We start from the raw sequence: 13,731 nt of genomic DNA, 5'->3' as shown, positions 1-13,731 counted from the left end.
ATCAATGAAAAATTAAAATTCGTAAAAGCATCAAATCAATTTAAATCATATCCATGTACTACAAATATATATGTATATATGTATTTATGTATATATATGAATATGTGTATATGTATATATGTATGTATATGTGTATATGTGTATATATACATATACACATACATACATATATACATATATACATATACACATATTCATATATACACACACACATATGTATATGTATATATGTATATATGTATGTATGTGTATATGTATATATACACATATACACATATACATACATATATACATATACACATATTCATATATATACATATATATTTGTAGTACATGGATATGATTTAAATTTATTTGATGCTTTTATGAATTCTAATTTTTCATTGATTCTTGGACATAAAATTTAATTCTTTTTCAAATAATTTTAAATAATTATATTACTAATTTTTATTACTAGATCAAATTATAATCATTAATAATCAAGATTTGTTTCTTAGCTTATATTTTTACCTTCATATTTACAATTTAAAATTTACTCGTGGTCAAGTTGACTCAAGTTTAAAGTTTAAATTGGTCATTAAATGTAGACTTTAGCACTAAAACTTTGAAATTGTGTGCCTAGGATGAGTATAAAAGTTTATTACTATATATATATATATATATATATATATATATATATATATATATATATATATATATATACACACATATACAGATATATACATACACACACACATCTATACATACATGTATACATACACATGTATGTATATATACATACATGTATATATACACATGTATCTATATATATGCATATGTATATATGTATGTATGTATATATGTGTATATACATATACACATATATTTATATATATATGTGTGTATATATATATGTGTGTATATATACATATACACATGTGTATATGTATGTATGTATATATATATATATATATTTCCAAGTAAGATTTATGAACAAGCTCTACTTCCATCAAGTGGTACCCAGTTTGTCGATAATCTTCAATTTATAAAACCAAGCCAATCAGTTGTAACGATCTATAATGCTAAGTTTTCTTTTTGTGTGCACGGAGAATGAGGAGATTTCTTAGCAATATGATACCAGTGTGTTTATTTATTTCGACGTATGTTTGAATTTGAATCAATGTACTATAGATTTTAAGCAATCCCTCAGTTTCTAAGATTCTTGTTTTTGAGATTGGTAACTGTAATCATCTGCTTATTATTTCTAGAACATCTTTGGCAATGAAATTGTTTGGGGGAATTCATCTGAAATTCTTAAAACTCTGTTTATAAAGCACGAGTCTGAAAAAGTGAATTAGAGGAGTCTCAAGTTTTCCACAATAAAGTGGAAGTTTGAAATTGGGTGCTATTTCTAATGCTTTATTTTGTTTTGCTATAATTAATGTTTTATTACAGCTTGAAATAAGAAGGGAGTAGGCACCATTGCTGCGAGTTGATCTTAAATGTTACACTTGATGATCAAAGTGTTGTCTAAAGGACTAAGTTAATATAACATAATTTGACTATGTGAATTTGAATGTAGGTCTAAGTTTTAATGTGTATTCGGTCAGTTATTATTGATGGGTCCATCTTAATGCATATTTGTGGTCGTTTACTTCTTATTTATTAAAATATTAGGAAATACAAACTCACTTGTTGACATTTCTAAGCATTGTTTTGAATATAGGCATTTCAATCTAAGCTCTTTCTCAACTCTAAACTATGAATTAGTCTAAATGTTGTAGTGCTATCTAGAGGAGTACTCTCACTATGTATTATGAAGATTGATATAAAGGTCCTTCTTAGTGGATTAGCTTCCTCTAAGGCGATCTGTAATTTGAATTTTGAATAATGTGGAAAAATTGTCTTGCCTTCATAATGTATCTATAAAATGATTTCCACTTTTTGTTTGATTTGTGAATTGGCTGTAAGTGGGGTTTGCCCATTTTTGGTGTGCGCTTTTTAATTATTTGTGTGGTGCATTGTTGGGAGAAAAGAGGAATTTTGGGGGAATTTTTTTAAAAGGTTTTGGAAGATTAGAGAGATTTGGGAATAATTGCATTTTGATCTAAAATGGGATGAAGTAGATTGTTTGTAAATTGACAAAACCGGTCAATCCAGAAAACTGGTATATGCACAAAGATTTGTCATTGATGTCCAACACTTGCTGATGAAGCCACTAACTAGTGAAGTGGTATAAGTAGAGTGATGTTTTTCAGTAAGCAAAAGTGATGACTTACAAACACATGGAAACAACATTGGTAACGAATGACAAAAAGTTCAATCAGCTCAAGGAAAGATAGACTAAGCCAAGCAGTCTATCATTCAGGAAGATCAGTCACTCTAATGATGATGAAGTCACAAAAGGTGACTCAAGCAAGAAAAATTGAAGTTGTATGCAAACCGGAACCTCATTGGCTAACAGGGGAAGAGACTTGATGCTAGCACAACAAACCGGCAATCAAAGGATGAACCGGTAATATAGAAGTGAAGTGCCATACTGGTACACCAGTATGATAGAAGGAAGACAGGTGATCACCATAAATCTCGGAGCGGTGATCCATTATTTATTTGCAGTGGTAAAAGATGAGTTGGTGAGCTTGTTGCTATGCCAAATCACATGTCGGTAAGTTCAACTTCAGTTATCATGTTGTCAAGCATTATTACCTGCGGATTTTCTGGTTCGCACTTAATTGACTGAGAAAGACCCAGAAGTTACTATCTTTGGACATGCGGTGGTAGAATTTGTTGAACACTTGGCAGAATTGTTGTAAGGCATGCAAAGAAAGAGTGGGAGATTTTGAATTTGAAATCTTCTGAAATCCTTGATTTCTTTGATTGGGGGAACGTCTAAAAGTGTTGGCAGAAAATGTATAGTGTTCTTGAGTTCATTCAGAAAGTTTTGATCATGAAATTTGCAACAAGCAGATCTTGTTGAAGGCGATCCAAAGTGAAGAGCAAAGAGAGAGGAAGTGCTAAGAGGTTTTAGCACAATAGAGTGTGTTTGCGGTAGATCGACTAAGTGCAGAGTCGAGAGACAAAGAACTGACAAAGTGCAAAGCCGAAGGACAGAGAACCGGTAGAGTGCAGAGCCAAAGGTCAGAGGATTGACAGAGTGCAGTGTCGAGGGATAGGTGACCGGCTGAGTGAAGAGCCGAAGAAGTAAAAAGAAAACCGGTGATGTGGAGAGAAGACACAACCGGTGTGGATTGGCTGTGATGCATATTGAGATCTAATCAAGCTATCAGTAGATAATTCTACAGATCATCCATATGTTGCTTTCTAACCACTGCAAGATAAATCCCTTAATCGGGTGGACTTTAATAGACCCCTTTTGTAAAATCCTTTAACCGGGTGACATCTTAATTGATGTTCTTAAGTCCTTTAACCAGACTACCTTTAACAGGGTAAAGGAACTAACCGACCTTGAACAAAATCCCTTAACTGGGTGGCACCTAACACAGATGGCTCCTCACCAAGTGTACTTTAGAAGAGTACAAATTTTATGAGTTCCCACTCACACCGTGGTTTTCTCCCATTTGGGTTTCCACGAGATAACTTCTTGGTGTCACTGTCAACTTTTCATGCTTGCATATTTTACTTAAGTGATTAAGCTTATTGTTGGATATTAGATGAATGCAAATTTAAGTTAAAAGTTTAATCGTGAAAATTTGATCAATTGTTGATTCACCCCTCCCCTCTCAGCACTGGTTGGGACTAACAATTGGTATCAGAGCTTCAGGTCCTTAGAATCAGAAGAAGCTTAATCAACTTAAGGAAAGATCCAAGATGATGCATAAGGAGGGTCCTAAGTTCTCTAAGGAGAATTACACCTTATAGTGTGGAGGAATGAAACTCTATCTAAGATCCCTAGGTGAACATTACTGGAATCATGTAATCATAGAGTACATTGAACCTTCAGGGACTCTCACTCCAGAACAAATCAAGGAAAGGAAAGATAATACTGCTACTATGGATCTTATTGTCAGCACTCTTTCTGATAATGAATTTGCAACGGTTCAAGATTTGAAAACATCTTTTCATATATGGAATAAGCTGAAGACAGTCTATGGGGGAGATCCTCATGTCCAAAAAGAAAAAGTAGACAGCCTGAGAGGAAAATATAATGAGATGAGGATGCAGGAAGGAGAAAACATAGAGTAGCATAGCAAGAGAATAAAGGATGTAGTAAACTCCATTAAAAGTGTTGGAGGAAAGCTTGAGGAGGAGGATGTGGTTAGAAAAATTTTGAGAACCTTGCTACCACAATATGCCATAAGGGTCTCTGCTATCCAGGAACTCAGATCCTTGGGAACAGTTAATGTATCTCTTGACTCACTGATCGGTAAGTTGATTGCTTTTGAATTGAGCAATTATGACAACAGTGTACCAAATATTGATGTTCCTTTCAAAGCCTCCATGATGCATGCACCAACAAGGAGAAAGAAAGAAACCGGTAGTAGTTCTACTACCAGAACTGGTCATTCCCATGAAAGTGACAATCTGCTATCTGAGGAACAGGGGAAAGATGAAATTGAAGCTCTATTGGCAAGAATATTGCCAAGAGGAAAAGGAAAGTATAAAGGTAAATTACCCTTAAAGTGCTTCTCCTATAATAAGATAGGTCATATTGCTTAATGATAGAGACGGGAAGGATAATTTTAGAGGCTACAAGGACAAGAGAAAGAAGGAGTGTTATCTTGCAGAAGAAGGGGTCACTGATGAAGAATCAAAAGGATCTGATGGAGATGGAATTGCATTTGTGGTAGTCAAGGAGGACAACGCAGAGGAAGGAGATATGGCATTAATTTCTAGCACAAACCGGTGTGGAGAATGTGTTATTGACAGTGGTTGCACTCACCACATGACCGGTGACAGAAACAAATTCCTCAGCATAGAGGATTGGAATGGAGAAAATGTGAGATTCGGAAATGATGCTCCTTGTGCAGTAAAAGGTAAGGGGTCTATAGCCCTGAATGATAAGACAAATTGTGATGATGTCTATTGGGTAGAAGGGTTAAAATATAGTTTGTTAAGTGTTGCACAACTGAACAATAAGGGTTACCGATTAGAATTCAATGAAGGAATATGTAAAATAAATGACAAATCAAGAAGTCTGATTGCCACCGGTAAACAATCAAGAGGCAATTTGTTTCACCTAGACACCACCATAGCTAGTTCTCTAATGGATAAGGTAGAAGATAGTTGGTTGTGGCACAAAATATTGTGTCATGTTAACTTTGATAGCATAGCAAAAGTCAGTAAGGCAAAATCTGTCAGAGGCATGCCTAACATAGTGAAACCTAAAAATGCTATGTGCAAAGAGTGTCAACTAGGAAAATTGACCGGTTCTAGTTTCAATAGTAAAACCTTTTCATCTGAAAATGTGTTGGACTTAGTTCATACAGACCTATGTGGTCCCATGATAACAAAGAGTTTCTATGGAGACGGATATTTTATGTTGTTTGTGGATGACTTCTCAAGAATGATGTGGGTTGTATTCTTGAAGGAAAAATCTGAATCCTTTCACATGTTTAAGGTTTTTAAGGCTCGAGTAGAAAGAGGAACCGATAAGAATCTGAAGTGTCTGAGATCAGATAGAGGAGGAGAATTCACCTCTCAAGAGTTCATGAATTACTGTGAGGAACAGGGGATTATGAGACAAATGTCTGCACCCAGAACACCTTAGTAGAATGGAGTTGTTGAAAGAAGAAATAGAACTCTTATTGATTGTGCAAGGACTCTGATGATACAGAAGGACATTCCACATATCTTCTGGAGAGAAGCAATTAGAACTATTGTATACACCTTGAACCTGATACAGGTAAAGAAAGGGATAAATAAAACTCCCTTTGAATTATAATGTGGATACTCACCGAATATTTGTTATTTTAAAGTATTTGGAAGTATGTCAGATGAGCACATTGGAAAATGTGATCCCAAGAGTAATGAAGGAACCTTCTTAGGTTACTCAACAAAGAGAAAGGCATACTGGTGTTTAAACAAAAGGATCGGTAAGATTGTGGAAAGCGCAAATGTTAGAGTAGATGAGTACTCTGAGAAAAATAAACAAGACAGTACAAGTGAACCAGAGGACTATAAAGGGTTCAAGTACAATGTACTGGTGGAACCTACTGAAGAACATCCCGTTGAAGTGGAAAATGAAGAAGCTTGTGAAGTAGAACCTGCACAACTGGTAGAAGAAGCTTAGAGGAGTGAACCAGTATTGGCTAAGTATGTCAGAAAAAATCACTCTACAGAAAATATCATCGGTGACAAAGATGCAAGAGTTCTAACTAGAAGAAGAGAAAGAGAGAATGGTTTTATGCTCTCCATATTTGAGCCCAAAACAACAAAGGAGGCTCTAAAAGACAATGACTAGGTCAAAGCCATGGAAGAAGAACTGGAGAAAATTGAGAAAAATGATACATGGACTCTAGTTCTTAGACCAGAAAACAAAAATGTGATAGGAACCAAGTGGGTGTTTAGAAATAAATGGATGAAATCGATAAAGTGATAAGAAACAAAGAAAGATTGGTCTGTAAGGGTTATGCTCAAGAAGAAGGTTTGGACTATGGAGAAACCTTTGCACCGGTGACCAGGTTGGAAGGGGTCAGAATTTTGCTGGTCTATGTTGCTTATAAAAAAATTAAAGTTTACCAAATGGATGTCAAATCGGCATTCTTAAATGGGGTGTTAGAGGAAGAAGTATACATAGAGAAATCGGAAGGGTTTGCATCTGAAGATGGAAGGAATATGGTATGTAGGTTGCATAAGGCTCTTTATGGGCTAAAACAAGCATCAAGAGCTTGGTATGAGAGGTTGCACTCATATCTGCTAAGCATAGGCTTCAAAAGAACCAGTGATAATAGTAACCTGTATCTGAATAGTGGAGCTGAAGGAAAAAACCTAATTGTTGAGATCTTTGTAGATGACATCATGTTTGAGAGAGATGATGAGATGAGTAGAATCTTTGTAGAACAAATGAAGCAAGAATTTGAGATGTCCATGATTGGCGAGATAAATTTTTTTATTGGCCTGCAAGTCTCTCAACTAAAAAATGGCATCTTCATTAGTTAGACTAAGTACATAAGGGAAATTCTGAAATTTTTTTGGAATGGAAGATTGCTAACCTATTGAAACTCCAATGGTTACATGTTGCAAGCTCTCTAAATATGATGAGGCTAAAGAAGTGAATGGGACACCTTACCAGTCCATGATCGATAAGTTGTAGTATGTAGTACATAGCAGACCAGACATAGCACAAATTGTTGGCTTGGTTGCCAGATTTTTTGTAAATTCGAAAGAGATTCACTTGGTGGCAGTCAAAAGAATATTCAGATATGTAAAGGGGATTGATGAGTATGGTCCCTGGTATCCACATAAGGGAGACTTCAGTTTAAGTGTCTTCATTGATTTAGATTGGGCTAGGAACATTGATGACAGAAAGAGCACTAGTGGAGATGCATTCTTTCTCGGAGATAGGATTGTATCTTGGACAAGTAAGAAACAAACTGCATATCTCAATCCAAAGCTGAGGCTGAGTATGTAGCCACTATAATCAACTGCACACAGATAGTTTGGATCAAGCAACTGTTGGAAGGAATACAAGAAAAAGTGGTTGGACCGGTAGTGATTCATTGTGACAATACCAGTGCCATTGACATATCCAAGAACTTGGTGATGCACTCCAAAATGAAGCATATAGCCATCAAATATCACTATCTAAGGAACAAGTTCAAGAAAAGGAAGTGATGTTGGTGCACATATCAACAAAAGAGCAGGTGGCTAATATATTCACCAAGCCACTATAGAAAGACACCTTTGACTATCTTAGAGGTAAGTTGGGGGTTATGCCCCTGTTAGGGATCCCACGGATACTGAGAGGGGGGGGTGAATCAGTATTTGGCCGGTAATTAGAATGTCTTAACTTAAAACATGCAGAACATAATATAACAGTGTACCGGTATGCAAGAAATAATGCAATTAATAGAATTAAGAACATCCACATGAAAAGCACACCATAACACAAGATTTTAACAAGGAAACCCGGTGTGGGAAAACCTCGGTGGGATTTGTGACCCACAATATTCACTCACTAGCCAATAAGAGAATATTACTTACAATAGGGGCCTGCACATGCAGGAAGGCCAATTGCCTAGAGCTCACTGCTCAATGGGAAGTCTCACTAACTTACAATAAGGATTATACAAATTCAATATCATGTACTTCTTTACAATAGCATCTTCAATGCCAGATTCAGTACCGGTTCATGCTCTGTTCTTTACATATACCCCTTGACCTATATTTTGCACAATAGGTCTACCTAATATTTTTCTTTTATGCTTCTACACATCATCCCAAATGTCTACAATGATCTCTTTTATATATAAGAGTCATTTTACAATTTTCCAAGTCGGCTTACACATTTTTACAATAATAAACAAAACAAAATCCTATCGGCCTCTGTGCCGGTATACTTCCTTTCTTTTGTGCCGGTGTCTGTGTCTTGAGTGCCGATGTAGAGTGTGATCTGTTGATGCCGGTATAATGCCTTTGTCGGTGCCATAATATTGCAAGGTTTCCATCAATGACAAAAACCTTCAATCACATACAATGTCTCATTGGAGTGTGCATATGCCAACAGCCCCTCCATTCAGTAAAATAAGCAAACAGGGCTATACATCAATCTAGTATGATTTCAAGTTTTTAAAAAAAAGGGGAGACTAGATTTATGAGTGTGGACAACTCCGGTTAGGGATAGTAGTCTTGTAAGTGTACATAAAGGACTCTTTGGCATTGCTATCAAAGGGGGAGATATTCTTAGAGTGCTTGAGCATTGGTAAGTAGTGATTGAGCTGAAATTGCTACATCAGAGTATTACCAGTGATAGGGGGAGATATTCATTACTTAGGGAAGAAGTAATGATTAGACTAGTATAGAGATGAAGGAAGTAAAAGAATATGATTAGAGTACTTGAGCATTGGTAAGTAGTGATTGAGCTGAAGTTGCTACATCAGAGTATTACCAGTGACAGGGGGAGATATTCATTACTTAGGGAAGAAGTAATGACTGGACTAGTACAAAGATGAAGGAAGTAAAAGAAAATGCAAGTAATTAGCCAGATTTTGAAGTGTCTGCCATCAATGCCAAAGAGGGAGATTGTTGGATTGTTGGCATTGACAGAACCAGTCAATCTAGAGAACCAGTATATGCACTAAGATTTGTCATTGATTTCCAACACTTACCGCTGAACACTAACTGATGAAGTGGTATAGGTAGTGGTGTTTTTCAGTAAGCAAAAGTGATGACTTACAAACACATAGAAACAACATTGGTAATGAATGATCAAAGGTTCAATCAGCTCAAGGAAAGATAGACTAAGCTAACCGTTTTGTCATTCAGGAAGATCGGTCACTCTGATGATGATGAAGTCACAAAAGGTGACTCAAGAAAGAAAAATTGAAGTTGTATGCAAATCGGAACCTCATTGGCAAACATGGGAAGAGACTTGATGCTAGCACAACAAACCGACAATCAAAGGATAAACTGGTAATATAGAAGTGCAGTGGCATACCAGTACACCGGTATGTCAGAAGGAAGACAGGTGATCACCATAAATCTCAGAGCGGTGATCAGTTATTCAATTGCGGTGGTAAGAGATGAGTTGGTGAGATTGTGTATACACCAAATCACATCTCAGTAAGGTCAACTTTAGTTATCATGCAGTCAAGCATGATTACTTGTAGATTTTCTGGTTCGCACTTAATTGACTGAACACGACCCAGAAGTTACTATCTTTGGGAGATGCGGTGGTAGAATTTGTTGAACACTTGGCAGAATTGTTGTAAGGGGCGCAGAGAAAGAGTGGGATATTTTTAATTTGAAATCTTCTGAAATCCATGATTACTTTGATTGGGGGAATGCCTAAAAGTGTCAACAGAAAATGTATAAAGTGTTCTTGAGTTCATTCAGAAAGTTTTGGTTGTGAAATTTGCAACAAGCAGATCTTGTTGAAGGCGATCCAAAGTGAAGAGCAGGGAGAGAGAAATTTCTATGAGGTTTTAGCATAGTAGAGTGTGTTTGAGGTAGATCGACTAAGTGTAGAGTCGAGAGACAGAGAACCGACAGATTACAGAGCCGAAGGACAAAGAACCGACAGAGTGCAGAGCTGAAGGTTAGAGGATCGATAGAGTGCAGTGCTAAGGGACAGATAACCGACTGAGTGAAGAGCCAAAGAAGTAAGAAGAAAACTGGTGTTGTGTAGAGAAGACACAATCGGTGTGGATTTAGTGTGATGCATATTGAGATCTGATCAAGCTATCAGTAGATAATTCAACAGATCATCCATTTGTTTCTTTCTAACCACTGCAACATAAATCCCTTAACTAGGTGGACTTTAACAGGTCCCTTTTGTAAAATCCCTTAACCGGGTGACATCTTAATTGATTTTCTTAAGTCCTTTAACCAGACTACCTTTAATAGGGTAAAGGCACTAACTAGCCTTTAACAAAATCCCTTAACCAGGTGGCACCTAACAGTGTCTTTGTAATCTCCTAATAGGGATGGCTCCTCACCGAACGTACTTTAGAAGAGTACAAATTTTGTGAGTTCCTACTCACACCATGGTTTTCTCCCATTTGGGTTTCCATGAGCTAACTTCTTGGTGTCACTGTCAACTTTTCATGCTTGCATATTTTACTTTAGTGATTAAGTATATTGTTGGATATTAGATGAATGTAGATTTAACTTAAAAGTTTAATTGTGAAAATTTGATCAAGTGTTGATTCACCCCTCCCCTCTCAGCACTAGTTGGGACTAACAGCAAACATTCTTTTATGAAAAAAATATAACATAATCTATTTTATGTGGATGTATTATCTTTAGCTATAGATTTTCAATATATGTTGTATTTATTTTTCTAGCTTGGAGATAAGTGTTGTAGATACTTTCAATATTCTTTCTAACTTGAAAATTAGAGAAAATATGCATCAATTACAAGCACCCAACAAAGTGATTTGCCTAAAAAAAATTCATTGTTCCTTGTAATGTTTATTTAGTTGGCTAGTCATATAATTGTCACTTTGTGTTAGGATTGTATATATGGTACAAGAACATTTTACTATCACACTCATGAACAAACGCAATGTTCAAATTATCTCAATATGCAAATGAAGGAAACTATTGAGAATATATAGGCAAATTTCTATGAATTGATAGCAAAGATATAGGTTTTCATACCAATAGATTTATACAATTCATGTAAATTTCAGTATTATGTTTCTAGATTCAATTATGTATGAAATTTTTCAGAACATCACATTTTGGGTCACACTACATGATCCATCATCAAGATGAGAGAGAGAAGTTGTGATCCGAAATGATGATATTCTATGAACCCAATCAACGTAATCGAGAACACATGAAACCATCATTAAGCTTTCCCTTTAGTTCATTTCTCCAATTTGAAAAGTTCATTAAAAATTATGATACTAAAAAACTTTATTTGAAGTATGCCATTGAGTAGAAACTTGGAAGAGATGGTGGAACATTTATGATTTTGTTCATCTATTATGATGGTAAACCCTCAACTAAATTATGATCAATTAAATGAGAGTAAATTTATTTGAACACTTGAAAATGTGGATTGACCCATGCTATAAATTGTTATTCTATTTAGATTCACTTTTCAATTAGTTCAAATGTTTTCATTGATATATGGCCTCCCATGATGAGTAATAAAGGTATCATTCCTCACATCCATGCATTATATGAAGGGTTAAAATATATTATTTACTAGTAACAACAAATTGGTTAAAATTTGATAGTTAAATTTTTATAATGAATTAAAGTGTTTACATACTTTATATTTGATACTCAAATATATAGTCAACTTAGAGATAAATTAAATGATGATTCATAATAAATATGGATTTGTAAAATATTTCAAAGTTAAAAAAAATAAAGAATTTTTCTCTTTATTTTCAAATTCATTTGCAATACATGTCTTGAATATTGGTACTAGAGCTACAATAAAATATTATTTTCTGCACTTTTTTAATCCTTCAAATTTTCTTATTTGAATGTGAAAAGTAAAAACTAATAGTAATTTGGAGATAAAAAAGTGCAAAAGCTCTTGACTTGATAAGAGCATTTGGAGGTGAAGAAATATTCCATCACATACAGGATGCAAGTCACCATGGAAGAAAAAAATAAAATGAACATTTGTATTGATGCTTTACTAAAAATTTAGAGTAAAATAAAATTAAAACCCTTTAGAATTTTATAGTATACTATAATATAATTGTAATACTACAACACAAGATAATACTTCTAGTTTTATCCTTAGAGAGTTCTTTTGTTTCATATAATTTTAACATGATCAAATCTATGAATTCACAGGTGGTAATGACATGACTCATTATTAGGCTGGTCATGACTTATACACTATAGAAGTAGTTGTCATGATAGCATGTTACAACAATCCATTTATGTATTGAACACATTTAGGATTTAGATTTTGGCATATAAATTGACATGGGTTCGCATAAACACAGTGTTCCACAGGGACACATCCCCCCTGAAAATGTAGTTGTTTCTGAGATGAGGATGTCTCCGAGATGCGAGGACTCCTAGAGAATGTCCCTCCTCTATCCCTCCATTGCCACCAAGTTTCCTCTGTCATCTTCGAGATTTTTCCTCACCAGGGGGATGTTTCCCAGAAGTTTCTTGTGTTAGAAATGCCAAAGGGGACTCCCAAACATCCTCGATACTCCCAAACATCCCTCAACCTTATAGGGGACTTGCAAATTTTTAATACTGATTGGTATGGTTGAGTCTATTTCAGGTTGTTTGGCATTGTTTTGGGGTGAACATGGTTTCATAGAGTGAGTTTTAGGAGGCTTTGAGGGGTTTTTTGGACCTACAATGGTGATGTTTCGGACCTACAACATATTTTCCAGTTGTATCAAACCTACATTGTTGTATACAGTAATTTAAACCAAAATGTGTGTTTCAAACCGATAGTGATTACTTCAGCTACCTTTTCAAGGTATTTTCATATATTGTTTTCTATTGGATGCTAGTTTCATGCAATTTGGGCAATCTAGAAAGTGTCTTTTCAATGTGTTGCCTTGTACCAACATTTGTATTAGCTTGTAATTGTTATCAATACTAAATAGAAAAGATAAGAATTGTTTTAGTTTGCATGGTTCTTATGCTTGTTAAAAAATAAAAGATCATCTAGAGTGGTCATTACACATATAAAGATGTTTTTCATGACGAAAAAATTGAAATAGATTTATGCTAATATTTCTATACCTTGAGCTGAAATGATAGGGGTAAGTTAATTAACAATTTTACTATCTTTAGGGTTAGATCCTTTTAAGATACTCCAACACAATCTTTCTAGTTTATGCTTATTACTTATTGCTCAAAGTTTGTTGCAATCATCGCAATGTGTTTACTTATTCCTTATACATTATACATATTTTTAAAACTAAACTTTCAAGTACTAAATGTAATATGTCTACATCGCTCCCCCACCTATGTCTCCCTGACATTTCCAAAATTAGGCCCCAAGTACCCCCATCCTCAAAACACATTTCCCCGTCCCCAAGGAAACATCCCCAAACCTCGTGGAACTATGCATAAAAGAGAATTGCAAAATACCCATAACCCCCCCAAAACAAATTGTGTTATTTTCCCTGAAAA

Source organism: Cryptomeria japonica, chromosome 8 (genome assembly GCF_030272615.1).
Source record: "Cryptomeria japonica chromosome 8, Sugi_1.0, whole genome shotgun sequence".
In the NCBI taxonomy this organism is placed as follows: Eukaryota; Viridiplantae; Streptophyta; class Pinopsida; order Cupressales; family Cupressaceae; genus Cryptomeria; species Cryptomeria japonica.
This window is presented reverse-complemented; position numbering follows the sequence as displayed.